The sequence below is a fragment of the Ornithorhynchus anatinus genome, chromosome 1 (genome assembly GCF_004115215.2).
Source record: "Ornithorhynchus anatinus isolate Pmale09 chromosome 1, mOrnAna1.pri.v4, whole genome shotgun sequence".
Classification (NCBI taxonomy): Eukaryota; Metazoa; Chordata; class Mammalia; order Monotremata; family Ornithorhynchidae; genus Ornithorhynchus; species Ornithorhynchus anatinus.
Window position 1 is genome coordinate 105,494,136 of NC_041728.1, and position 4,958 is coordinate 105,499,093.

The 4,958-nt window shown below is 45.0% G+C and overlaps 1 non-coding gene across 1 annotated transcript; it reads right to left on the reverse strand.

The window, feature by feature from the left end:
* Window positions 1-1,072: 1,072 nt before the first annotated feature.
* LOC114816481 lies at window positions 1,073-1,210 on the reverse strand. The gene has a single exon (XR_003764263.1). It is a non-coding gene; the product is annotated as a small nucleolar RNA SNORA7 (small nucleolar RNA).
* Between the last annotated feature and the right edge of the window lie 3,748 nt (window positions 1,211-4,958).

Genomic DNA, 4,958 nt, shown 5'->3' on the forward strand with positions numbered 1-4,958 from the left:
TTTTGTGCAAAGTAACCCACTTCTCCAAGGGGTAGCTTGGCCTGGAAAGCAATGGACCTGAGAGTCAGAGGGACCTGGGTTCTAATCCAGTCTCTTCTGCTTGCTGTGATGTGACCTTGGGCCACATCACAACTGTTCTGCACCTCAATCTCTTCATCTGCAATTTTTTTCTATGGTATCTGTTAAGCACTTACTTTGTGCAAAGCACTTTACTAAGCACTGGGGTAGATAAAAGGTAGTGAGGTTGGACACAGTTCCTGTCGACCTTGGGGGCTCAGTCTTGGTCCCCATTTTACAGATGAGGCAAAGGAGATACAGAGAAGTGAGGTTACTTGCCTACGGTCACACAGTGGACCCATGGCAGAGCCAGAGTTAGAATCCAGGTCCTCTGACTCCCAGGCCTGCGCTCTATCAACTAGGCCACGATGCTTCTCAAATGGGGGTACAATACCTGTTCTACCTCTTTCTTAGAGTGTGAGTCCCATGTGGGACAGGGACTTTGTCCAGTTTGGGTATGTTGTATCTAATCTGATGCTTAGTATAGTGCTTTTCTTGCCTTATGCTATCAAGTCATAAGCTGTCATGCTTATGTTGCTCTGACCCATAGCGATGCCATGGACACATCTCTCTCGGAATGCCCCACCTCCATCTGCAATCCTTCTGGTAGTGGATCCAGAGAGGTTTCTTGGTCAAAATACAGAAGTGGTTTACCATTGTCTCCTTTCATGCAGAAAATTTGAGTCTCCACCCTCAACTCTCTCCCATGCCACTGCTGCCCAGGACAGGTGAGTTGTAGAGAAATAGCATGGCATAGTGAATAGACCACGGGCCTGGGAGTCAGAAGGTCATACGTTCTAATCCTAGCTCCACTACCTGTCTGCTCTGTGACCTTAGGCAAGTTACTTCACTTCTCTGTGCCTCAGTTACCTCATCTGTAAAATGGGGATGGAGACTCTGAGCCCCACGTGGAGCAGGGACTGTGTCCAACTAAACTTGCTTATATCCACCCAAACACCTAGTACAGTGCCTGGCACAAAGTAAGTGCTTAACAAATATCATAATTATTATTTTGACTTGTAGCAGATTGTCATCCACTCGCTAGCCATTTGCCAAGCTAGGAATGGAATGGGTAGGCCACTGCTTGACTCTTCCTCCTGTAGACGAGACTGGTAGAGTACTCGAAACTCTCCAGGTGCGACGCTGAGTGGGGGAGTATAGTGCTTGGCAGATAGTAAGTGCTTATCAAACACCACAACTATTAGTTAGCTAACCCTATATTGAATGAATGCAGGTTAGTTGTACCCTCCCTTTGATTCCTTCCTAATCAGGCTTGGGCCTGTGGCTTGGGGACTCAGAGGTAAGACCCTGTGGAGGAAAGGGTGATCAGAGGGGTCATTAGTTGGCAAAGTCATGAGGGATTCCCTCTCGATTGAATAGAAATCCCTCCCCTAGTGGGGAAGTCCAGCTGAGTTTTGGCTTTTTTGAATTAGCTGGGGAAATAGCCCAGCCCCTCCCACCTAGCCCAGGTCACCTAGATAAAGCAGTGCAGTCTAGTGGGAAGGGGGCGGGCCTGGGAGTCAGGGGATCTGCGTTCTAATGCAATCTCTGCCATCTGCCTGCTGTGTGTGTATGTGTGTGTGTATTGTCCATCCTTCTTAGACTGTGATCTTGTGTGAGACAGGAACTGTATGTGACCTGATTGGGGGGGAAGCAGCGTGGCTCAGTGGAAAGAGCATGGGCTTTGGAGTCAGGGCTCATGAGTTCAAATCCCAGCTCTGCCACTTGTCGGCTGTGTGACTGTGGGCAAGTCACTTAACTTCTCTGTGCCTCAGTTCCCTCATCTGTAAAATGGGGATTAAGACTGTGAGCCCCACGTGGGACAACCTGATTCCCCTATGTCTACCCCAGCGCTTAGAACAGTGCTCGGGACATAGTAAGCGCTTAACAAATACCAACATTATTATTATTATTATTACTCTCCCCTAATGCTTAGCAAAATGCTTGACACAATAAACAATAAATAACACAATTATTATGGTTCTTCAGCTTTTGACTTTCCTATCCAGCTTCCTGTACCTTTAACTCCTCCCAGTTCCAAAGCACTTATGTACATACCTGTAATTTTATTTATTCGTATTAATATCTGTCTCCTCTGCTCCAGACTGTAAGATGGTTATGGGCAGGGAGAGTCATTGTTTATGGTTGTGCGGAATTATCCCCAGTGCTCTGCACACAATAAACGTTCAATAAATACGACTGAATGAATGAATTGTCTCCCTATCTCTCCAATTTTCCCATATCCCCAGTTCATTTCCTGATAGATTTTTTTGTACAGTTCCAATGCTGCTGGAATTACAAAGGGGACATCACTGTTCCTGCCAATATTCCCCAGTTTAGGTTTCCCCTAAGCACTTAAACTCGCATTCCACCCCACCCACAACATGCATACATTATACTCGAATGCTTCCCCTACCTGTAATTTATTTTAATGCCTTTCTCCCAGACTAGAGCATAAACTCCTTGAGGGTAGAGATACTGTCTACTTACTCTATTTTGCTCTCCCAAATGCTTGTACTGTGCTCTATATACAATAAGCACTCATCAAATACCACTGATTGATTGATTTCCTGGTTGCTTCTGGGTCTAGCAGCCCTGCCTTCATGATCTTTATGATCTGGAGGCTCAGACAGGACTGACTCTACAATCTACTGTCTGTAGAACACTGTGCTCAGTTCTTGGGAAAGTACACCAGAACAAAAGACAGATTCCTGGCTGCAAGCAGTTCGCAACCTAAAAATAAGTCTTTCTAGGCTGATCTACTAATTCCCCAACCTTTCTGACACACTGTACCCTTGCAGACCCCCATTCAGCTTTCCCTTATACTCTGTCTCTCTGCTCCAGCCTCTTCTCCCCTTGCCGTCATCACTATCATTGATAGCATTTATTGAGAATCTTACTTTTTATGGCATTTATTGAGCACTTACTGGGTGCAGAACTCTGTGCTAATACTTGGGAGAGTACAAGCAGCATGAGAAGCAACATGGCTTAGTGGAAAGAGCATGGACTTGGGAATCAGAGGTCCAGGGTTCTAATCCTGGCTCTGCCACTTATCAGCTGTGTCTTTGGGCAAGTCACTTTAACTTCTCTGGGCCTCAGTGACCTCATCTGTAAAATGGAGATTAAGACTATGAGCCCCACATGGGACAACCTGATTACCTTGTATCTACTCCAGCACATAGAACAGTGCTTAGCACATAATAAGCGCTTAACAAATGCCATAATTATTATTAGTAGTGGTAGTATAATGTAAGAGAGTTTGTATGCATACCTAATGTGTGCATAGTCCTGTACAAAGCATTTGTGAGACTACACAGACTTAAAGAAACCAACCTGGCTTCGAGACATTCATAATCTAAGAAGATAGACACAAAATAATACACATGTGGTGGAATATTCATATTAATGTCAATCTCCCCCACTAAACTGTAGGCAGGGAATGCTTACATCATAGGCAGGGAATGTGTCCGCTAATTCTGCTATATTGTACTCCCCCAAATGCTTAGTACAGTGCTTTGCATATAGTAAGAGCTCAATGAATACAATTGATTGAATAATAATAATAATAATAATGTTGGTATTTGTTAAGTACTTACTATGTGCCAAGCACTGTTCTAAACACTGGGGTAGATACAAGGTAACCAGGTTGTCCCACGTAAGGCTCAGAGTTCTCATCCCCACTTTACAGATAAGGTAACTGAGGCACAGAGAAGTTAAGTGACTTGCCCAAAGTCACACAGCTGACAGGTGGCAGAGCCGGGATTTGAACCCATGACCTCTGACTCCCAAGCCTGGCCTCTTGCCACTAAGCCATGCTGCTTCATAAGAACGTAAGTGTTACAGGAACTGTGGTACCTTATGTGCTATGGCAGGGGCAGAAAGCTGAGGTGACTGTTGGGGAGAATAAGGAGGGAGGATTAGAGACTGCTAGTGACAGGCCTCCTGGAAGAGATGTGATCTCTGAAGGGCTATGAAGATGGGGAGATTCGTGGCCTGCCAGATGTGATGGGTGGGAGAATTCTAAGTTGGGAGAGGATATGAGCAAGAAGTTAGGAAGAAGAGAGATGAGAACAAGGACAGTGAGTAGATTAACTTGAGAGGAAGGAAGAGTGTGAGGTGGGATGTAGTGAGAGAAAAGAGTATGTAGTAAGAACAGGGATCGAGGGTTTTAAAGCCAGTGGAAAGAACGTCATTTATTCATTCTTTCATTCAATGGTTTTACTGAGCGCTTCCTGTGTACAGAGCACTTTACTAAACACTTGGAAAATACAATTGGGTAACAGAAAGACACAATCCCTACCCAACAATGGGCTCACAGTCTAGAAGGTCCTAGGTCCTGCTTGATGCAGAGAGCAAATGACAACCCTCAGAGTTAGGAGGGGGTCCTACGTGCAGTTCGATTTGTAGAATGTCCTCTCTCCTCTCCCTTTTTATGGACATTTGTTAAATGCTTACTCTATGATCGACACTGTACTAAACACTGGGTGAGATACAAGTTCATCAATCTGAACGAAGTCTATGTCCCACATGGGGCTCACAGTCCTAATCCCCATTTTACAGATGAGGTAACTGAAGCATAAAGTGAAGTGACTTGTCCAAGGTCTCACAGCAGACAAGTGGTAGAGTCAGGATTAGAGCCCAGGTCCTTCTGATTCCCAGGCCTGTGCTCTATCCACCAGTCCTCTCCTGCCACTCTACTCCCACTCTCAGTCTCTACTCCATCCCTCTTTCTCTCTCATTCATGTCCTTGATGCCAAAACAAACATTTGAACCCTTCTTAATGGACATTCCTGCTTGTTTTCTAATGTGCTTTCCTCAGAGATATTATTTTATGCCACTGAGAGGAGCCACTTTAAAAACAAATTCTGCACATCATGCGTACTTTGTGCACCAGTAGGCTC